The 23,721-nt window shown below is 44.8% G+C and overlaps 1 protein-coding gene across 1 annotated transcript in view; it reads left to right on the top strand.

Annotated features, from left to right (window-relative positions):
• Positions 1 to 6,496: 6,496 nt before the first annotated feature.
• The window catches only part of GJB3 (gap junction protein beta 3), a 33,094-nt gene continuing 15,869 nt past the window's right edge, over positions 6,497 to 23,721 (top strand). The window contains exon 1 of the mRNA XM_054999134.1: positions 6,497 to 6,666. The gene's annotated coding sequence lies outside the window, so the exon portion shown is untranslated. The remainder of the gene's footprint in view (positions 6,667 to 23,721) is intronic.

Raw genomic sequence — 23,721 nt, 5'->3', positions numbered from 1 at the left:
AGGGATCCTGAGAAGGGAGAGTGTGGTCAGATGAACACAGACCATGGGGAGCAGAAGGGGAAGGAGAGGGGTGAGAAGAAAAACTGTATGGTGCTTGAGAAAACAACGCTGAAAGGTTACAGTCCATCACAAAATGAAAAAAAATGGTGGACCAATCAGTCAGGAAGCTGCGGAGGGTGGGCATGGTTGCATCCACACCCACCAATTGGCGCCCAAAGAAAAGAAAGGGGAAGAAGCAAAAAGGGGGCAAAAGTGTTCACAATGGCAAAATTTGGGGCAGCTGCCAGTCAGCAGCGGACTTTAAAAAAACTTTGCGGTGTGTCCGCAGGGGGAAAAATAAGGGATACAGCAGACAAAAAGCAAGACCGCGTCCCATGACTGCCTTGAAAGTGTGAAAACCTTGCAAACATGGCACGCAGAACAGGTACGAACATGCTCTAAAAACCAAGTGTGAAAAGTACCTAGGAATAGACAATAGTGCTTCGAATCTGGACGTGTGCTGAGCAACTTTCTATCCCTACACAGCAGTTGCAGCCCATCTCCACACATCTGATTGCCTGACAAGGTTTCCATATTCAGTGATGTGACTTCTGAATGCTGGTTTTCTGTCCTGGAGTTTATCCACAGGACATAGGATTTGCACTATTGCGCAATAGTAGTTACACATTTCCAGGATTGTCTCATCTACACTGGAAAATCTAGTTAGGAGTTATCTCAGTTGATCAACAAAAGCACAAAATCCAATCATGTGTGGATGGCATTCTAGAGAGCAAAAGGTCACAGTGACAGGAAAATGGGGACAATCTGCTTGGGAAAATGATAAAATCCCTCTTTGGCATCACCTCTAGAGATGTGCCAAATTTTGTAATCAATGTGTTTGACAGATGATCTTACATCTTTGACTGCTGATCACTGAGTCTGTTTGGTTTAGGACCGAGTGACTGGAATGCCTGCCAAACAGGTTTGCATCAAGTTTTTTCTAAAATGCGTATGTGCAAAAACACTGCCAGCCAATCCAAATAGATAGGCAGCTGTTAATTTAAGTACTACTTAAATAAACATTGAATGGCAGGGTTTTTTTTTTAAATACCATGTTTATGACTAATGCATATGATTTAAGTGGAGCAGTATAGGGGAAGTAGAACTCAGTCAGGCTCTGTGTGAATGCATATGCGCAAAAAGCTATTAGGAAGGAATATGGTGAAGCAATCTGCTGGGCACTCAAAAACCAATCAATGAACAAACAGCTTGCATGAGTGACATGATGAGCCGGACATGAGTCAAACCAGTGTTTGAGCATTCATATAGTCACTGCCAGGCTATGCATCCTTTGCCAAAATATGGGGGGGGGGGGCTGTGCTTGTATCTACTACCAACTTGATCTGCTGAAATCAGCCACAGCATTTCATTGCAGGGATATGCTAATATCTGCAGAACAAGTTTTTATTAAAGAAGCAAGAGCAAAGAGTGGTAGAAAGGTTAGCAATCCTTCCTTACCCATTCTGAGATGCCGGCATCTCAGGGCAGAAGCAACCTCAGGAAAACAATGTGATTAAAGATCCTCCCCCCGCCCCCGCCCCCGCCCCCGCCCCCGCCCCCGCCCCCGCTTGAATCATGGGAGAAACACGTATGTGTGAAAACAAAGGGTGTGCTCAACTTTGGCTCAGTTGGCGCAGCCAATCAAAAGGAGCAAAAACAAAGCAAAGGCACACCTTTCTCTCATCCCTTAGGAGAGAGGATAAGAGAAAGGGAGAAAGAGGAGAAGAACCTGGGCTTTCTCCTGTGCCCTGTAGCAGAACAAACCAGCCAACCTAAGCCACAGGGATAAGACAGATCCTGAACCAACACTTCGTTTAATGAAAGGGCTGAATCTACAGACTGTCAGTTTTCGAACATCTGCAAGAGGGGAGAGTATGAGTCAGAGGAGCTAGACCAAAGCTGGCATGAAATACTGAAGGAATCTCTCAACCACATTTCCAAGCATTTTTTTTTCTGAGGCAACTTAGCCAAAACTTCAAACTGGAGGAAAGTTAGCTACATTTTCAGTGCTTTAATCTGAATTTTTGCAAGCTGGATTTTTCAAAGAGAGATCCAGCGAGAACAATGGGCATGCATGAGGAGGTTCCTGGGATGTGCATGTGATGCATTTCCCATTTGCACCACAATATCCACCCATACCACCCCCACTGCTGCCACCTCCCCTGCCTCACCTGGCCCCCTGCCCTTATCCTGGTCCACAGGGTAGCCAACCCTGGCTTGGGACATTTCTGGAGATCTAGGGACTGAGCCTGGAGAGGGAAGAGTTTGGGGAGAGGCTGGAACTCAGTGAGGTGAGGTGAGGTCACATGAGGACTCCCACACTCTAAAGCCGCCATTTCCTCCATGGGAACTGATCTGTGTAGTCTGGAGATCAGATGTGACTAGGGGAGACTGTCAGGTCCCACCTTGAGGTTAGTAACCCTACTAACCTCAAGGCAGGACCATTCACTCTCCTCTTCCCCACCACCAGCAGTATTTTTAAACAGTGCAGCAAGCCATGCAGGCCCAATAGGGCTTCCAAAACTCTCATAACCATGCAAAATTTCAGGAAGCCTTACCAGGCACGGGTAGCTGGCAGTTCTGTGTTTATGGCTGCATGGGGAGCAAGGAGTGTTAGCAGGCGGGGGGGGGGGGGCAACAGCCACTGGTAGCGCCCCTTACTAAATTGCAACCAAGCCCATCTTTTAATGAAAATGAGGCTGTGACGCACACACAATTAGATCGACACCATCATTTTAAGCCATTAATCAACGTGAAAGCAACAATATTAAAAATGTCTTTTACCAAATCCCACATTATAATCCCGGAGTTCGGGCCTCTCGATACTATACAGTCTCTAATACTATCAGTAACTGGAACCTTCCTAGGAAAGCTGCTTCTTTTGGTGGGGCGGGAAGGAAGCCACTGTTTGTGGAACACATCTGTGGGTTTGAGCCCAGAACAGGCAGCAGCCTCTTGCTTTGGTAGACAGAGACCACAAGCGAGAGAGGATTTAACTAGGGCTGTGGCAATCTTCCTCCTGCGTTCCAAGCATTGGAATTGAGGAAAACAATTTTTAGGTCCAAGTCTGAGTCAGGAGGACCAAGGACACTGCCAAGCTGAAATTTCCAGATTGCTCTGACCAGCTATTTCTAATTAGAAAGCAGGGGTTTTTTAGGGTTTACAAAGAAAACAAAATTATTCTGAAGGCCACATGTACAGATTCTGAAAGCACAGGGGTGCCATCTCCAGGGTGGGAAATTTCAGGAGATTTGGGGGTGGAGTCTTGGGAGGGCGGGGTTGGGGAGGGGCAGGACCTCTGTGCTGATTTTATCAGGTGGGCTGCAGGGATGGATCACATTTTTAATGTTCATTGTATCAGCACAGGCTGCTTATCTACTTCCAGACGCAGTTCAGTGCAGGTTCTTACTAGTTAAAATTCTCTTCCCAAGTGCTGCTCTTTGTAGGGCTGCCAGCCTCCAGGTGGTGGCTGGAGATCTCCCAGAATTACAATTGAACTCCAGACAACAGAGTTCAGCTGTCCTGAAAAAATGGCTGCTTTGAAGGATGGATGAGCTTAATGGCATTATACTCAACTGAGGCCCCTCTTATCCCCAACCCCACCCTCTCCAGGCTCCATTCCCTAAATCTCCAAGAATTTCCCAACCCAGAACTGACAACCTTAGCTCCTTCTGGCTCTGCTTGCAGAAATGAGGCAGGTGGTTAATAGAGATGGGCACCAACCAAAATATGAACCAAAATTCATGACGAACCAAGCCGGTTCGTGGTTCGTGAACCAGCAGTTCGTCAGATCCCATTTCTGACAAACCTCCATGAACTTTAGGCTGGTTCGTTTGGTTCGTTTTTTGGTTCGTCACTGCAGACAGCCTGCTGCTGATCAATCAGTTTCCTAGGCAACAGGGGATGGACTTCCTGCAGACCTTCTGTTGACCTGGAAGTGACCTTCTGCTGGTCTGGAAGTGACCTTCTGCTGACCCAGAGTCCGCCTGTTCGCAAACTGGGGGCAGGTTCATGAAAGTTCGTGGTTCGTGAAATTTGACAAACCACAAACCACGTGGTTCAGTTTTTTCTAGTTCGTGCCCATCTCTAGTAGTGAACAGAGCCACAGCTTTCTCAGTGGTGGCACCTTGGCTTTGGAATGTCTTCCCCCTTGAAACTCATCTGGTACCTACCTTACAGTCCTGAAGGTGCCCAGGCTTTTAACTAATGGCTTCCCTCTTTTCAAGCTGTTTTTATTGCCTGTAACCTAAGTATTGTTTTAAGGACATTAATCACTGAACATAGTTTTTTTATGACCCTGGATTCTTTTGATGGCTTGTTTTATTGTTGATAATTGTTGCTGTTTTATCATTCTATTATGTTGCTTTTATGTTGTAAAAGCAGGAGAGGCAGCATATAAATTCTCCAAATAAACAAATAATTGGGGGGAGAAGTGTTTGAGCTCAGCTCACACCTTGAAGTGCTATTTTTTTTTTACTTCCAAAGGTCATTTTATGTAGCAGAAGAATGGACTCACAATAACAATCCTGGCCCTCTCCGGTAGTCTGAAGTTGTGCAGTCTACCCTATCTAGGTTTGCCAGCCTCCAAGAGGGGGCTGGAGATCTCATAGTATTACAACTTATCTCCAGATGACAAAAATCAGTTCCCCTGGAGAAAATAGTAGCTTCAGAGGGTGGAGTCTATGGCTGTTTCTGCACACGTTGGATAATGCACTTTCAATGCACTTTATCAGTCGTTTGAGGTGGATTTTTTGTTCCGCATGCAAAAAAATCCGTTCCAAATGATCTATAAAGAGGAGTGGAAGTGCATTATCCAACGTGTGCAGAATCACTCTATGGCTTTGCACTCCACTGAGGTCACTTCCCTCTCCAAACTCCTCTTCTAAATCTCCAAACTGGAGATGGCACCCATAACCCTATTACTTCAGGACTTTGCCATCTCATTCTGCTGCATAAGTAGACCAGGCCTGAGGGAAAAATCAATAATGCAGGGAAGTGGATGCCCTTGGAAAGCACCTAGAAATCATTACACACAAAGACAGATGCTATTTATTCCCCAGTCAAAGATCCAGGCGAGACCTACAAACATTTATAGGCAGGTGAGATTAGACCAATGGGAACTGATGGGTCACCAGGCTGGGTGGAGCAAAGGAACCTGAGAGCCCAGTACAGGCAGTTGAGCCTTTCTTATGCAGCCTTGAGGGGTGATGGACCACAGCCCAGGAAGCCTCAGGTTCAGGTACTGATGTTTGTGAAAGTGGTTGGCTGGCTGGGAAAAGTTGTTTGGGACCTCCACTGCCGTTTGGTTCTTCCGCTCATGTCTTCTTAAATACCTCTCCATTTAAATGGATGGCTTGGGGGATTTTTAATATTGATAACTTATTAATATAAAATTCCTCAAGCAGGACTCTGATGAGATGGCACAGAAATCTCTTCAATAAACAAACAGCCATGTGACAGGTAGAAATCCAGCAGGCAAAGCTTCTCATACCATTTCTTCATTGGGAAAAGCTGCTGCTTAGCCCACAAGTTTTTAATTCTATTGTTTTATATCCTTTACTTTCTCCCCAACAGGGGCCCAAAGTGGCTCACATCATTATCTTCTCCATTTCATCCTCACAACAACCCTGTGAGGTAGGTTAGGCTGAGAGATTGTGACTAGCCCAAGGTCATCCAGCAAGCTTCCATGGCAGATCGGGGATTTAAACCCAGGTCTCTCAGGTCCTAATCTGACACTTGAAACAGTGCATCACCCTGGCTCTGTCAGATGTTGGAGGGGAAAGGTGGCTACCATTCCTTAGTTCAGACAGTCTTTTCAGAGGCCTGTCTTCATAGGGCAGGTTCTTCTCCCAACAGAAATGAAGCCTCTGACTTTGTCACTACCCTTTCCTCCTTTGCTGCATCTCCAGTGGCCCTCACATGGTCCCATCTATTCTTGGCATTTGTAATGAAAGCTCTTTGGGGCAGAGACCTGTCATTTTTGCTCAAGTTCCCTTGTAAAAGCACCACTTACTCTGAAGCTTCTACAAAGATCAAAAGGAATGAAACCATCATCTGTCCAATGCACTCCTTACCACAAAGCATCATGCGCTCCAGAGAGTGGCAGCTAACACCTACACTGGGCAGCACCCAAATTGTGACTTACAGCAGATGGTTCTCATGGGCCAGCTGAGCAAGTGCCATCTGCCAAGAAAGAGTGGGACCCCTTGTCCTGAGGAAAGAGGGAGAGGAGGGGGATATGCTGCGTTTGCCACGCCAACCTCGGGCATCAGCATCTTCTGCAGGCTCCCTCCTGCTCTTCTGCAGGCTGCAAAACCAGCCGGGTGAAACTCTACTCTTCCTTTCCTCCTCCTCCCCCTCGCCTTTGCAGCTCAAAAAAGGATTCCTTTCCCCTTGCACAACCTCAAAAAGACCACACCTACATTACTCAGTGCAGCAGGAAAGAAGGCAACTCGCCTCCATGCAAAGAATCCACGATCTGTAGGTGCTTCTCTTGCACGGCCAGGGGAGAAAGTTTCATGGCATAAGCTGTCCGGCGTGGGGATTCCGACCTGAAGGGCAATTCTCTGCCGCTGTTTTGGGTGAGGTTGACAGTGCTGGGGGAAGGTCAAAGAAGTGTCTTAGTTGGTAAGTTGAATTTCACGTTACTGCCGTGTTGAAGTGGAGCATTGAATGAGAGACAGGCGGGCGGGCGGGCGGGCAGGCGGACAGAAAGATGGACGTAGATAGATAGATAGATAGATAGATAGATAGATAGATAGATAGATAGATAGATAGATAGATAGATAGATAGATAGATAGATAGATAGATAGATAGATAGATAGATAGATAGATAGATAGATAGATAGATAGATAGATAGATAGATAGATAGATAGATAGATAGATAGATAGATAGATAGATAGATAGATAGATAATTTGAAACAAACTGTGACCAACCTGACATGCAAATGATTCCTATAAATGCACAGTGAAAATTATTAATATATCGTAAGTAACGAGCTAGTCTAACAGCATTAGAAGGATGCATTTTTGACGCAACACACATGTTTTCTGGGTCCAGTTTCTCAAATGCAGCTTCAGTCGGCCTGGAAGAAATGTTGCCAATGAGCAAATTTACCTTGGCTGGTAGATGTTGTTTAAATGAAAAGGAAGACATGGTTTCATGCTTGTTGTAAGGAAGAGTCTCTTTCACCCTTTTAAGTTCCTTGACTCAATTGGTGGTAGGTTTTGTTAACTGGAAATCTGAAAAGAAGAAACGGGGGCTTCAAGAAAAAAAGGTTAAGGCAAAAGTATTTCCTGTAAATGCGGGAGTTTGTAGGGTTGTTGGGGACCTTGCTTTGTTTTGGTACGATCCAGCCAAAGTAAGCATGTTAGCGTACTTTTGATTTCAATCGGAGAACATCAAGCATGCTTTTAACTTTTACGCTGTTCTTTCTTTCCGAGTTAAGAAAGACTGCTAGTCGATCACGGGTATATATCTTTCCTTACAAAGGAAAGTGTTAGTGACTAGTACTATTTAGGGAGTGGAAAAAAACAAAGGTCCTTATAGAGCGATGGAATCTGTTTTGTTTTGTTTTCAGAGTTCTGTGGCGCGACATGCTTTTGAAATATAGGGTACTTACTACAGTTCTAAGAGACAAAGCTTTTGAACAAAAGACATCTGTTAGCCCTGGAGTGTGTGTGAGAGGGAGAGAGCTTAAGGAAACCTAATATTCATATGCATGCATATGAACACACACATATATATATACTAAAAAAGGGAAAGTGAGTCTGTGAAATATATGGATGGTTTTAAATGTGTGTTCCTTTTCTATGCATGGGTTCCATTTACTTGATGACTGGCAATGGAATATGTGGATAACTCCACTGAAAACTGACCACGTGAAGCTGCCACATTCCGAATCAGACCTTTAGTCCTTCGACTTTAGTATTATGTACTAAATTGAACCTGGAACTGCAGCATATCAAGCAGATGCTCAGCTTCTGGGCTGCACTCCTAAATGCGCCTGATCGGTGAGCCCATTCACTTGCTAGTCGTTTCTTCATGCAGGGGTCACCACCACATGGTATTTGTGTGAACCTGTCCTTCAAGATTCTTACATTTATATTTTACTTATTTACTCCATTTATATCCTCCCCAACAGGCACTCAGATTGGCTTACATTGTTCTCCTCTCCTCTATTTTATGCTCACCACAACCCTGTAATGTAGGCTAGGCAGAGGATGCATATTAGCTCAAGCTTCCAAGGCAGCGTGGGGGTTTGAACTTGGGCCTCCTAGATCCAACTGTCTAACCACTACATCACACCGAATCTCTTTACATAGTGCTTAATTCCCCAAATACACGGTTTAGGGGCTTGACCTTATCTGAAAGTGTCACTAATTGACTTGGAGGTCCATGGCCCCAGTCCCAGACATACAAGGTCTGTTTGTTGTTGGCAATGAGGAAAAGGGCACTCTACACTTGGTCAAGGGTGTTCTCTTATTTTTTCTACGTGGAGGTGCTGAGGACAGACCAGGGCCAATCTGACAAGTGGACCGGCCATTTAACTTCCACAGAAATTTCCTGCCAGGCCGCTGTCCTCAAGGGCGGAGCCCAGCCCCTGCAAGCCTGCCAGTGCCTTGGGGACCACATGGCCCCTCAGAATCAAGGAGGATCAGTGTCAGGCCACCATTTGGTGCTTCCTGTGATGCCACCAGTTTGTGGGAGAGAGGAGGAAGAGGATGTGCCAATGCCCAGTGTTGGCACTGCTGAGAGGGCCCTGCAGCCCTGTGGCTTGCTCCAGAGCCATTTTACACAGCGGTGTTTCCACAAGCCTTCCAAAAAGCGTAGCGACCCAAAGCCCCAGGCCGTCAGAAAGAAGTGTCCCATTACACTCCTTGCAAAGTCGCAGGAGCAGCCCTGCTCGATCTGCCCAAAGCTCTATCCAGTATCCAGTTGCAGCCAGGCCTTTAAGAAATGCACCAGCAGGCCCTGAAGGCAACAGCCATCCTCCGCCATCGTGTACCCAAAGGTATACAGCCTTTGCACATGGAGGCTCCATTTTGTCCACTGCTTTAAAATTCTGAAACACTTTAGCTAGCTGTTATCATCATGTGACAGAGTCAAATACATTAATTATGTGTTGAGTAAAGAAGTACTTGCTCCTGAACCTGCAATCAACCTCATTTGGGTGATGGAGAAGTCACTGAGGAATTCTCAGTGAGGATGCTGAGCAAGTCCTGCTATGTGCTTGGTTAGTGACCTACTTCCTTTTTGCCCTGTTCTAAGGCACGTACTGTGGCTCACTTCCTCGAGTCATCTAGAGAGGCTTAATATTTGAATTCCCCTCTTGTCTGCCTATAGCTACTATGTCTGACTTAGCTGAGCATGAAACTCATTAAAAGAGGCTTTAATAGCAGCAGAAAGGGCCTTACCAGGAATCTCACTAGGTATACTTAAGCAATGTTAGACATGTACCCCATCCTACAGGGCTAGGACACAGTTATCCTAAAGAGTACAGCTACATCAACTGTAAACCTGCAAGTGGGGCCTGTCTTTAGTTTTTTAATTTTTGAGATTCTATAAAAAATTGGTAGTAGTAGCAGCAGCAGTATTAGTAGGTGACCTGAATACTCAAAAAGGACTACATAAATGCAAAAAGTTCTTATTACCGACAGAGGGCTGAGAGGAGATGCATTGAAACATGAACAAAATGGTTTAGGATTTTGTGTGATTACATTCTTATATTTGATGATTTGATGATTTTCTTATATTTCTTATATTTGATGATTTATTTGACTATTCTTATTTGACGATTCTTATATTTGACAATTTGATAATTTATATTTAAAGTGCTTTGAACTTTTGTTACAGGATAAAAGTGGCATATAAATTTGCTAGATAAAAAAATGCCAGTGTCCACACAAGAAATTCATCACCTCACACAGCATTTCAGTTGCAAATCACTTTACATATTTATTTATTTACTCCATGGCCCTTTGCACACTGCTTACCTGCTGCCGCAACATCGTGAAATATCGCACAAAAACCGCGGAAGATAGCGTCTTCTCGCGAGAGTTTTGCACAATGTTGCGCAAAAATTTATACCCTTCCTTTGTCTCCAGTGGGGACCCATAGCAGCTTTACAGCATTCTCCCCTCTTCCACAAAGCTCCTTACAACAACCCTGTGAGGTAGGTGAGGCTGAGAGGGCTAGAGTGTGTGACTGGTCCGAGGTCACCCAGTAAGCTTCCATGGAAGAGTGGGGATTCAAACTTGGCTTGCCGATATTCTAGTCTCTTTAACCAATACACCACTCGGGAAGTTTACAGACTTCCTTATATTTTGCCATCACAACAGCCCAGTAAGGCAGGGATGTTTCTATAATTTTTGGTTTCTCATACTGGAAACTGAGACCAAGGGAAAAGTGACTTGCCCAACTTTCCAAAAAGCACCGCTCATGACGGGCAGGATTTGCCTTTGGGTCACCCTGGTCCAAGCTCCATCCTCTTTGCCCTGGGCCTCACTGTGGGCTATGATTACCAGGTTTGGCCTGGCAACCAGAAGGAGACTAGGGGCTGAATGGGCCCTCCAGACCCGCACTGAGGATTCAAACCCACTGAGACACAATGGCCCAAGCATGACACGACTGGCAGATGCGTTTCCTACTGCTGAAGCATTTAAGAGGTTAATTTCCGCTTTCTGTGTTAGACTGACAGCTCACTTCTACTGCACTCCCAACCAGTTAACTCCCATTTAAGGACTGCCTAGAATGCAGGGAAAGCAAAGTTAAGAAGAACCCAGGCAAGTTTTGGTGAGAGTAGAAAGTGCTTCTCTGTTTAAAGAAGCGACATGTTTGGAACCCAGAGATTTAGAAAGAACATGCAAGGAGTGTAGGTATTAAGCCCAGCTGTCAGAAACCAGATGTGCACTTAAAACCAAATTAGGAACACTGTTGCCAACTTTTTAAATAATCCTGCTCCTTAACAGCAGCTTGATGTGCAGAATTTAATAGCTGGCATTTTCCGATACAGCTTCTCTCCAAGATTGGGAAAGATTGGAAAGACTGGGAAAGTTGCCCCTGCTCGTCTGGTCATTGCTGGGAAGTGGAAATCCCTCAAAGGCCCATTGCTTAAAAAATGGCATCAGAAAATCTGGGAGCAATATTTGATGGGTAGGATTACGCACAATCCATTTTTGGGCAACTTGCATATGGCAGTCCCTTTATTTGAATATGATGAAATATGGAAACCAATTTTAGATGTTTTAAATGCCAAAGAAGTAATTCTCCCAATGCAACCAAGTTTAAATGCTTGTTTATTGTAATTCTTGGGTTTTTAACAATTTGCCAAGAGTGGTTTTGATAATGTCTTTTATGGTTTAATTTTAATCCCTTTCTTGTTTGTATTGTACGGTTTTATCATTTCTTGTATTAAATTTGGATTAATACAATTTTTTTAAAAAAAAACAATTGGGAAAGTCTCCTCTGATAAACTTCTGTATGCTTTAAGTGCAAAGGAGCAGGGCCAGTTTTAAAAGCCAGCAACCCTAACTATAGGACTTTCCTAGAATGATAGTTTCAGATGCAGAGGTAAATCACAGCACAGCAATAATGAGAATTAAATCCAAATGGCAGCTTTAGGATGTCTATGGAGGTCAGGATGACCAACTTTTTTTAACCGGCTCCTGTGCAGGGGGCCTTCAAGAGCCACTTCATCTGATCAGCAGATACTCTAGTGTATTCATTTTATATCCATTCTGAAAAAAATCCTCATAGGCTGGTTTCTGAAGAACAAGCTGTTCTTAATTGTTGATCATTGTTGCTGCTATTAATTTCTTCCCGTCAGTTGTCAACCCTAGGATCTTTGTGCCATGGTTCAGCAGCTCTCATTAATTCAGTCGGATCCTATTCCCTCCCTTGCAAATCTATGGCTGCGTCTCTAAGAATGTTCTCCTGGGGATAAATAAAAGACATAAGGAGACCTCCTTAGCATTGCTCCCTACGCCCAGCAAATTAGACTGCAAGCAAGAGAAGGACTTGGTGACCTCCTTTTTAGTTCAGTGTTTAGTGTCACAGCAGAATGGACTTTTTCCAGCATTATGCTCTTTGAAAGATGATGAAAAATGGGTTAGTAAGAGGTAGAAGTAGCAGCAGCTACCAGGATGAGTCCGGAATCCAGGAGGTGCACTGTTCAAATCGTGCCTTGGTGTGAACTCGCTAGGGCTTGAATTTGGGCAGTCTGTTCCTCTAGTGGAGGCGCATTCCTCCAACGGAAGGTTTCTTCCATCAGAGCAAAGCACCTCAGCTAGCGGAGTCTCCAGTCTGTGAGGATAATGTTTTATTTACTTTATTTAGAATATTTATATATCCTGCCTTTCTCCCGAGACAGTCCAGACCTAAGGGGTGACAACAGCGTTTTATGTTGTCTTATGCTCCAGCTGAGCTTTTTTAATAGGGGCTTTTAAAATTGTTAATGACTTTTATGGCATTTTATATTTTTTATGTTGTACTCTCTATGTCGCCTCAAGCTGGTTCTCTGGAGAGGCAGCATGGAAAATTTCAAAATAAACAGAAAGAAAACAAAAATCATCATTGATTGCAATAACTAAAACACATTGATTAAAATGGGTAATTGAAGCAGGGAAAAAAACAAATAAATTGAACCCTGTTCAAGCTACCACATAAGCCCCTTTAAATAGTTTGAGGCTCACAGCTTCATCAAAAGGCACCAAGGGAAAGAATCAATTCCACAGCAGTAGAGCTGCCAATTTTAGGTTAGAAAGTTCTTGGAGATTTTTTTGTGGGGGGGAGCCTGGGGAGGGTGGCATTTGGGGAGGGGAGGACCTCAGCAGGGTTAGGGTATAATGCTATAGATTCCACCCTCCAAAGCAGCCATTTTCTCCAGGGGAACTGATCTCTGTCATCAGGAGATCAGTTATAATTCGAAGAGATCACCAAGCCCCACCTGGAGGTTGGCAACCCAATGGGCAGCAACAGGCTAGGCCTGGGCTGTAACACAGAAGCCATTTCCACATGTCCTTAAAGGGATGGCCCACACACCAAACACTGGTGGCTTTTCTCCTTCACTCCACACGTCTCTGACTTCAAAATAGTAGCAAGCTATTTGGCTTCCATTTTGGGGGGCGCTTTTTTGAGAACGCACTTTCCTGTGTCCCTGAAAAGGCACTGAAAAACAGAAGCCAGACAGCCTGCTACCACTTTGAAATTGGAGACGTGTGAAGCGAAGGAGGAAAGCCGTCAGTGTTCAGTGAATGGACCATCCCTTAAGGAAGTGTGGAAACGGCTAGAATCTGTTTGGAGACATTCCTGTTGTGTGGAAAGTGATTGCCTCATAGGTTTATATTGCAAGAGATAATCATCCTGGCCTGCCATATAGGGTTGTTGTGAAGGGAGTAAAAAGACAATAGCCTACATCCCAACCCCTGTTCAACAAAGTCTGGAGCCTTCCTCTGACCCAAAAAGCTTTCCTCCAACTTAAATGGTTCTTCTATGGGCAGAAGGTGCAAAACTTTGGTGAACAGAGCGGTGGAATGCAAGCCAGTTTATCTGAAGTGGTTTGAACATCGAAAGCACTCTACAGATGCCAAGCATTATTGACACTGCTTAACTCTTGATAATTTTTGAGATTTCCCATGGAATGCCTGCCAAACTTAATCCAAACTAGAAAAGGCTGACTGCAACAGCAAGTCTTAAAAACGAAGAAAAGGAACCAAGTCAAAACAGGCGTGGAAAACATTTCTGGGGGAAATATCCTATTGCAATAAGAAAAAAGATAACAGAAATTGCTAGGAAGGCCTTTTCCCATTTTATATATTTTTGATCCTAAAAGGAATTTTTATATTTCCAAACTTTTACAGCTTATCTGGCTTTGCCTTCTTTATTTTTTCCAGTGTTTTCCTTAGTTAGCATTAGTAAGTTAGCAAGCAAAATGCCACTCATCTTGCAAGGAGGGAATTTATGCTCCAGTCCAAATTCAAAGTACAGTTTGTAACGTTTGCACTGCAAATGCAAAGTTTTGCCAAAGTTCAGTGTGATGTTTCATTTTGACTCCAGCAAAAACTGGAGAAGTTCTCTGCAAGCCAGTGCCAACATGCCCTTGGCTTCCCACTAATCGTGGTGAGCAAATCACAGTAACCTCTAAGGAAATAAGAACAATTCTTTCCCCAGTACAGTTTGTATGAATGCAAATTCAGTTCTGTTGCAATGATTAAAAAATCTATTATGTTTCTATGAGCCCCAGAAATGCAAAAGAAGGAAACTGAGAGTTCTGACTCCAGTCATGACTAATACAAAATTGGAAAGTGACCCAGTACTCTGCTCCCAAATATTGCCTCCAGTCACCTACAGGTTGCCACTTGCCAGCTTCCCAGCCTACGTGTTGTGTTGTGCTGTGCCCTAATTTGCAAACATTAGTGAGAATTCTTGTCTCTATGCTTTGAAAAGCTTTACCTGCAATTTCTTGCACAGCTCATTTGGTGTAGTGGAGTCTAGGAGACTCAATTATGAGTCACTGTTGTGCCATGGAAGCTCGTCAAGTCTCAGCCTAGCCTACCTTGTAGGGTTGTTGTGGTAAGGATAAAACAGAGGAGAGGAGAACAATGTTGTAAGCGGCTTTGGGTCCCCATTGGGAAGAAAAGTGGGATATGTGCACCTAAATAAATAAATATAAAGGCATTAAAAAGAGATCAAAGGCTTGTTTTCTGCTGTTCTAGAGGTTGAAATGATCTAATGGGCTTAATTTAGAAGGGGCTTGAACCTTTAAAAACTTCCTACTGGTAAGAGTAGTTTGATGATGGAACCAATTCCCTATCGGTTTGTCGACAGTATTCAAATGGAGCCAGTGTTGTGCAGCGGTTAGAGTGTCAGACTATGATCTAGGAGACCTGGGTTCAAATTCCCACTGTGCCATGAAAGATTCCTGGGCTGGGCCTCTCAATGTTTCCCAGCCTAACCTACCTTACGGGGTTGTTATGAGGATAAAATGAAGGAGATGAAAATGATGTAAGGGTTTGGGGGTCCCCATTGGAAAGAAAGGCAGGTGCAAAGGAAGCAAATCATGGGTCCAACCTGTGGCTGTCAATGCCATTCTAGAGAAGAATTTAGCCATTTAAAAATTGCTGCAAGGGCCCTTTTAAATAGTGAAATTTTTAAATGGCTAAATTCTCCTCTAGAAATGGCATTGGTGGCCCTGAGTCAGCACCATGGTTGCCGTAACATGTAATTTGGCTCTATGACACTTCTACGAGGGTCAGCCAAAAAGCTGACAATAGGCATTTGTCAATGTACCAATTATTAATCAAGCTCTTACCTAATAATCCAGACAAAGGAAAATTGATATGATCAGCTCTGCTTTTTTATAAGTATGTTTCAAAAGCATCAATATTCACAAGAAATATCTAGAGTGCAAGTTTAATATGGATATATGGAAACGTTCAGTAATCAAATACTTCACTGTTCACTGTTGGAAGTAAGAGAAAATTGCATTATAATGCCTTATCCATGGATCCATGGCATCTTCCGTCATGGAAAAAGTGAGAGTGAGCGTGAGCATGAGCGAGCGTGAGCGTGCGTGCATACACAAACTGGAGGCCAGGGCTTCCTTTATGGAGTCCATTTGGGTCTTCCACTTTTCCCACCTTCCATTTTTTCCTAGCATTATTGTCTTTTCCATTGAGGTTTGTCTCCTCATGTGACCAAAGTACCATACCCTTAGTTTAGTCATTCTAGCCTCTAGGGAGAATTCAGACTTGCTCTCGAACCCACTTATCTGTCTTTTGGGCCACCCATGGTATTCACAAAGCTCTCCTCCAGCATCACATTTCAAACAAATAAATTTTCTTCCTGTCAGCTTTCTTCGCTGCCCAACTTTCACATCTCTGCATAGTAATAGGGAATATCACTGTGTGGATTATCTTGATCTTGGTCCCCAGAGAGACATCCCTATCCTTAAGGATCTTTTCTAGTTCTTCCATAAATTTGAAAAGATTTACTGAGAGTCTTCTGGCCAACATTGATCTTGTTGTATATCACATGTGGTTAGGGTTGCCAGCCTCCAGGTGGTGGCTGGAGATCTCCCGGAATTACAGCTGATCTCCAGGTGACCGAGATCAGTTCCCCTGGAGAAAATGGCTGCTTTGGAGGGTGGACTGTATGGCATTATACCATTCTGAGGCCCTCCCTTCCCCAACCCCACCCTCTCCAGACTCCACCCCCCCCAAATCTCCAGGAATTTCCCAACCTGGACCTGGCAACCCTACATGTGGTATTACAATTGTTAGACACAACATTTCTAGAAATTGGTGATATACTTTATATCAGAACTGTTAAATACTGCATGTCTTTATTAAACAGAAACATTATTGCTTAATTATGTTGGCAATGATGAATATCATAAAGGAATATGTAATGAATTAATGGGACTGCAGCCTATTTTTGCCCAACATGGAAAGGACAGAAACCCCCTGGGAAAATAGACTGGTATATTAAGATGTGGGATCTGATCAAATTAATTAAACTAACAGCACATCAAACATTTAAGGATCTAATTAATGTGGTTAGATCCTGGTTTAGGTCTTGCAATATATAGAGTCTGAAGTAGGAAATTTAAAAACAATATGATTATACATGATTTAAAACATGCATACACTATTTATATAATATGCCAATTTTATGTATGTATTTTTTTAAGTTATGGTATGCTCAATATGCTAATTATTAAGTTCTTGTCTAACAACAACACAAAGAATGTTGATAGGAACTGATCTGCTTTTCACTGATCTGCTTTTTTAAAACATCACCATTTCTACCATTTTGTAAGAAGTTTGGTGCTTCTAAAATACAGATTGCTTTGGATCCTGGCTAGTGTTTCTGTGGGCTCATAGATGTCTACTCGCACAGTGCAACTTTCTTGCCTCCCCCTTCCCATGGCAGTCTGAGATGCCCCTGGAAATCCTGTCCTTGAGTGTCAGGGAACCCACAGGAATAAGATTTCAGGGGGCATATTAGGGAGGCATATTGAGGGGAAGACAGAGGGTCACATTTTGCAAGTGGAATATGCTTGCAGAAGCACTAGATTATATCCAAGCCATAGCATCTAGACACCATTTTACACCTGTTATATACATGAACAAACTGATAGTCAAGATTGCCTGTCTTTTACTGGCCTTGTTCTGTTGCTTTTAACAGCCCAGAGAATTAACAGGAGCACATTTTTTCCCCAGAGATGCACAGAGGCACATTTTTGTATTCAGTCATGCAATCGGAAAAGGTGCAGCCCAGACATAGATTTTTCCACCTTGGCAAGAACTTGGACCTCCCCAGGAGTGAATGAGTCAGGATAAGTTAAAGAGTTGAGAATGGGTGGCATTTCCCCACCTTTTCCAAACCCTGTTATGAGCATAATAGTTTTTTTTTAAATTCACATTACTCATAGCAGAAACAGCATCACTTTGTAAAATAATGTGATCTTGTCTGGAACGGTCCTGATCTGTGTACAAAGGTGACAGTCAGTCTGGTGCAATGGTTATGGTGTCAGAGTAAGATCTGGAAGAGTCAAGGTCAAATGGAAGCTTGCTGAGCTACTGCAGGCTAGTCCCATATGCTCTCCGCCTCACCTTCCTCACAGGGTGGTTATGGTGAGAATATAATGGAGGAGAGGAGAACAAAGCAAGCTGCTTTGGGTCCCCATTGGGCGAAAGACGGGGGATAAATAAAGTTACAGCCTGCCACTTTTGTATGAACTTAGCAGTAGTTGAGCAGATGCAGTTTTTCCTGGCATAGAGGTGGGGGGGGGGTTTGATCCTGTTGAACTTTCACCTGTCCTGCAGTTCTTAAGGACTGAATAAAGCCAAGTGGGGTATGATGTTCCGATGTGCATGCAGGTCAGGAATAGGGTACCCACTCAGGCTTCTGCTGTTAGGTTCACATAGCAGAGACGGGTGCGTTGAAAACATCCAGAGCTTTTTTTCAGCTGGAACGTGGTGGAACGGAGTTCCGGAACCTCTTGAAAATGGTCACATGGCTGGTGGCCCCGCCCCCTGATCTCCAGACGGAGGGGGGTTCAGATTGCCCACTGCTCCACCAAGCGGCACAGAGGGCAATCTCAATGCCCCTCTGTCTGGAGATCAGGGGGCGGGGCCACCAGCCGTGTGACCATTTTCTCCTAGGGCAACCCACTGAGTTCCACCACCTCTTTTCCCAGAAAAAAAGCCCTGAAAACATCCATTTATTAGCAAGGAGATACGGGGATGGGAGAAAGGGGTTTCAGAACAAGGGAGAGCATGCCGTCCTCTTCACTTCTAACTGGCAAACAGAACTGGGGCGCAGCGGCTCGACCCCAAGCGACTAAGCCAACACACAAAAATATCGAGTGGGGGGTGGGGGAGAGACAGGATTCTGTTGAAATGGAGATAATCAATACACCACATGGAGATTGGTTCCAGGGTTAGGTTCCTTGGAAGCTTCTCTGGGGGTCAAAAGGGAGAATAGGCTGACAAACGTGTTGACGCTGCCTACCAACGATGGTTCTCTCACTGGATATATAGCCACAGAGAAGTGTGAGGTGTGTATTCAGCTTCACTCTCAGTTCACTGGCAACAGTGGTTTATGTGTCAGGCTCAGCCAAAAGTCTGCAGGGACTCACTGTGCCCCACTCCCCCCCCCTCAAGATTGCCAGCTCCAGGTTAGGAAATTCCTGGAGATTTGGGGGGTAAAGCCTAAAGAGGGCCGGGTTTGAGGAGAGGGTATAATGCCACAGAGTCCACCTTCCAAGGCTACCGTTTTCTCCAGAAGGATGGATCCCTGTCACCTGGAAACTTCTTGTATTTCTGGAGGATCTCCAGCCACCACCTGGAGGCCGGGAACCCTACCCCCACCGCCAAATGCAAAATCTTCTGTAGCTGCAGCATTTCCTCAAGGTAATACAGCAAAAGGTTCCCTTGGCCAGAGACATTTTGCAAAGTGGTAAATCAAGCCATGCCCTGCCACTCAGAGGAACGGTCTGTCCCGTGTGCTCCAGTGAATGGTCTATTTTTCAGAGTATTAACATAAATCATCAACCACCTGTGAAACCACAAATGGTGGGAGGGGGAGCCAGGCTGGGAAAAGTTAAGAGGAAACCAACCCTCCCCATTTGGTGCATTCCAGGGATATGATCAGCTCCAGTTAATAGCTTACAAAGCCCTCTATTAAAGAACAGAAAGTAGCCCAGTGAAATTTAACTAGCTGGCTTAACAAAAAGAAACTTTCTCATAGTCCAAGAAAAACCCAGAGTTGGATCGAAAGAGGGAGCGGATTTACTGTGGCCAAGTGACCAGAGAAAGACAGGCCAGAGTGCGCTTCTGCTGTAACAGTGTATCAAAGTGCAAAAAAAAAAAAGTTAAGCTTTCCAGAGGATGCGGGAAAACATGAGCAGCTATTCCTGCTTGCATAACTGAGTGGGTGTTAAAGGTGTAGCTGCTGTGGCTGGTTGAGAAACAAGCAAGTCTATACCCAGAGGGTGACCAGATGCAAAGAAAGGGCTGGGCCCCAAAACTTTCAGGTGCCACTTATGGAGAAATGACATGTTGCAGATGCTGAGCTCCCCTCCTGTGCTAAGTAACAATTACTTCCTGAATTCTGGAAACGAAGTTTCTGCTCATTACATTTCTTGTGGCTCGCCTGCCTGTGCCACAGCAGCCCACCAGGTGCTTTGGGAAACCTCAGGTTTTCGCTCCCTCTTTGTGACAGCAAAAACAGGATATTTTGTCAAGCATCTGGCAGACCACAATATATGGCTGCTGGACAGCATTACACACCTTGTGTTTTGAAGGCAACTTAAAATTGTGTTGGCCTTCTGTGCTGCAGCATCACAGCAGCAAATCATGTCCTGTTTGTAATCCATTTTAACTTCCACATTAGGGATCCCCAGCTTGGTGGCCATGGACACTATGGTGTGCGCATTTTGGTGCTTATTTACTTCTTCAAACAAAACATCTCTCCCCCAAAGCAAAAAGCCAATTGTGCCTTTCCTTCACATTCATTCATTCATTCATTCATTCATTTAGCTCTTACGTTTCTCCCCAATGGGGGCCTAAAGCAGCTTACATTGTTCTCCTCCCCTCCACTTTATATTCTCAACAACCCTGTGAGGTAGGTTAGACTGGGAGGGTGTGACTGGCCCAAGGACACCCAGCAAGCTTCCATGGCGGAACTGGGATTTGAATCTGGCTGTCCCAGATCCTAGGCCAATACTGTAACCCCTACACCACACTGGCTCTCAGACGATTCTTCAGAACTCACTCAACTGCAGTTGTTCCATTCTAGACAGATGCTTGATTTGCAACCTCCGAACTTTTTGTGATTGGCCCCAGCACCCCAAGGCAATCATTTTGCGGTGGTGTCCATTCCCCATTCTCAAGATTTCAAGAGTATCCCCAAGGCCAACTAGACTGGGAACTCCTGCTCTATATCTTAGTCCTTCTACCCAGACAATTGTCCCATGAGATAAGAACCAGTATTTGGTATTGCTTAATTTTGCTTTACTGCTCACCTGCTGACCATTGCCCATCAAATACCAGAACCCCTGGTACTTTACACCAACTCTTTTGTTAGCTGCTTTGAGTACCCCCACCCCCAATTTGAAGAGGGAGGGAAGGAGGTTTTTTAAATATGTTCGTAAATCAATAGTGTCCTTTTTCATATTCTTTTAAGGTTGTGTGATAGTAAATCTTCTGACATCAACTGTCTGGACTAGTTTGAGGTAGGTAGCCACATTAGTCTGTAGCAGAACTGCAGGATTTGTGTCCTGTGATGCCTTAGAGATCAACAAGATCCTCAGGGTATAAGCTTTTGAGAGTCAAAGCACCCTTTGAATGAAGAAGGGAACTTTGACTCTTGAAAACTTACACCCTGAAAAGCTTATTGGCCTCTAAGGTGCCACTGGACTCAAATCCTGCTGTCAGAACTAGTACAGGGCATATAAGGTTCAGTTGTTGAGAGAACTTGAACAGTTTCTAGTTCAGATTCTGCGAGTGGAAAACAGGGCTTTTTTCTGGGAAAAGAGGTGGTGGAACTCAGTGGTGGAACTCAGGACCGCACAATGACGTCACTTTGGGTCAGCTGGAACAAGGGGGGGGGGTTAAAGTTTAAATCACCCTCAGTGAAAACGGTCACATGGCCGGTGGCCCCGCCCCCTGATCTCCAGACAGAGGGGAGTTTAGATTGCCCACCACTTGGAAGGCAATCTAAACTCCCCTCTGTCTGGAGATCAGGGGGCGGGGCCACCAGCCATGTGACCATTTTCTCCAAGGGCAACCCACTGAGTTCCACCACCTCTTTTCCCAGAAAAAAAGCCCTGCGTGTGGGAATGCTTTAAGTTGCATGGTTCCTTATCTGTCATAGTTCTGCCATGTGACCGTTTTCAAGAGGTGCCAGAACTCCGTTCCACCATGTTCCAGCTGAAAAAAAGCCCTGGTGGGAAGGAAGCTGTCCATTTGTCTGGGGGATGCACTTTTTGTTTTTCTCCTCCCACAAAACAGCCTCCTTTTCCAGTGTGTTTTGGGTGGTCCGTTTCCAGTGATTATTCCACAGGGAGTGCAGCAGAGGGAAGGCCTTGCCAAGTTGCTGAAAATTGATGTAACAACGAAGGAATTGTTCTAATATTTGATTTGTTTTTTCGGATTGCCCGTCGGTTTGTGGGTGGTGGCTTGAACTGAGGCCTTGCTCAATATTCAACATTTTCAAAAGCTCCCGCCAGAAGTTGGCAACGAACTGTCCGCCGCGATCCGAAATCACCTTGGACGGAAAGGAATGTAATTTTACAATGTGTTTTAGAAACAAATCCGCTAGTTTTCGAGCGGAGGGTATAGCAGTGCAAGGGATAAAATGAGCTTGCTTGGAGAACAGATCTACCACAACTAAGATACTATTATGTCCTTTAGAGATAGGCAGATCAGTGATAAAGTCCATAGATATTACTTCCCAGGGTCTGTTTGGTGTCTCCAAGGGTTGTAAGAGACCCGGAGGCTTCCCTTTCCTGGTTTTGGCGCTGAGGCAAATAGGGCAGGAACTAACGTATTGGGAAATGTCTTTGCGCATGCCCGGCCACCAAAATTGTCTCTGGATCAGGTGTAAAGTTTTCACATACCCATAATGTCCAGCAGTGGGAGCGTCATGACAGCGCTGTAAGATCTCCAGCCTGAGGCTGTTTGGGACATAAAATTTGCTCCCAGCTAGCCAATCCCCGTGTGGGGATTGGGTTAGTTTGTTTCGTGGAGCCCTATCCCCCTCTTTCTCTACTTCAGTTTTGAGTTTCGATTTCCATTCTTGGTTAGCCGGGAGGGGCAGCTTGGCCCGACTGCGAGTGGTCACCACGCCCCCAAGTTGCGTAGGTGAGAATACAGTGTCGACAGTCTCCTCCCTTTTGCTCTTGTGTTGGGGCATGCGCGATAGGGCGTCCGCTAAAAAGTTAGTTTTGCCCGGGAGATAGTTTAGAGTGAAGTTGAATTTGGAAAAGAATTCCGCCCATCGCAATTGCTTAGCATTCAGTCTGCGCGGGCTTCGGAGGGCCTCCAAATTCTTGTGGTCCGTCCAGACCTCGAAAGGGTATCGCGCCCCCTCCAGCCAATGTCTCCAGTTAGTGAGGGCTGCCTTTACTGCAAAGGCCTCCTTCTCCCACACATTCCAATTTCTTTCCGCCTCCGAAAACTTTTTAGACAAGAAAGCGCAAGGCCGCAGCCTCCCATCCTCCCCCTTCTGCAGCAGAACTCCCCCAATCGCTGTATCGCTGGCGTCGACCTGCACTATGAAAGGGGTTTGTTCGTTGGGGTGGGAGAGGACGGGTTCCGTTACAAATTGCTTTTTTAAATATTCGAAGGCCGCCTGGCAATCGGGGGTCCATAGCAGTTTGGAAGATGGTTTCTTAGCTTGGTCCCCTTTATCTTTGGTTTTTAGCAAGTCTGTTAAAGGGAGCGTGATTTGGGCGAAGTTTGCTATGAAATCCCTATAGAAGTTGGCAAAACCCAGGAAGGATTGCAGTTCTTTACGGGTGGTGGGTGTTTGCCAGTCTTGGATCGCTTGTATTTTGGCTGGATCCATTTTCAGACCCTCTTGGGAGATACAATACCCGAGGTAAGTAAGTTCGGTTTTATGGAATTCACATTTGGACAACTTGATGGGCAGATTATTTTCCATCAGGGTGGCTAATACTTTCTGTACGGTTTGGATATGTTCCTCCTCGTTGTCGGAGTAAATTAACACATCATCAAGGTACACCACCACCCCTTTGTACAGAAATTCGTGTAGAATTTCGTTTATCATGGACATGAATACGGATGGGGCTCCCGTCAAACCAAAAGGCATAACTAAGTATTCATATTGTCCGAGGGGCGTATTAAAAGCCGTTTTCCACTCATCCCCTGCCTTAATACGAACGTGGAAGTAAGCATCTTTTAGATCTAATTTTGTAAAGATCTTACCTTGGGCCACGACGTTGAGAAGGTCTCGGATGAGCGGTATAGGATAGGCGTTGTTTGTGGATACCGCATTTAACCCTCGGAAATCAGTACACAGTCGGAGTCCGCCATCCTTCTTTTTCACGAAGAGGACTGGAGCGGCGTGGGGGCTGGTGGCCGGGCGTATGAATCCGCGTTGGAGGTTGGTGTCAATGAATTTTCGAAGCTCTTCACGTTCATGGAGAC

This window comes from Eublepharis macularius, chromosome 15 (assembly GCF_028583425.1).
Source record: "Eublepharis macularius isolate TG4126 chromosome 15, MPM_Emac_v1.0, whole genome shotgun sequence".
NCBI lineage: Eukaryota > Metazoa > Chordata > Lepidosauria > Squamata > Eublepharidae > Eublepharis > Eublepharis macularius.
The sequence above is the reverse complement of the archived record's forward strand: the minus strand, read 5'-3'. Positions and strand labels throughout refer to the sequence as shown.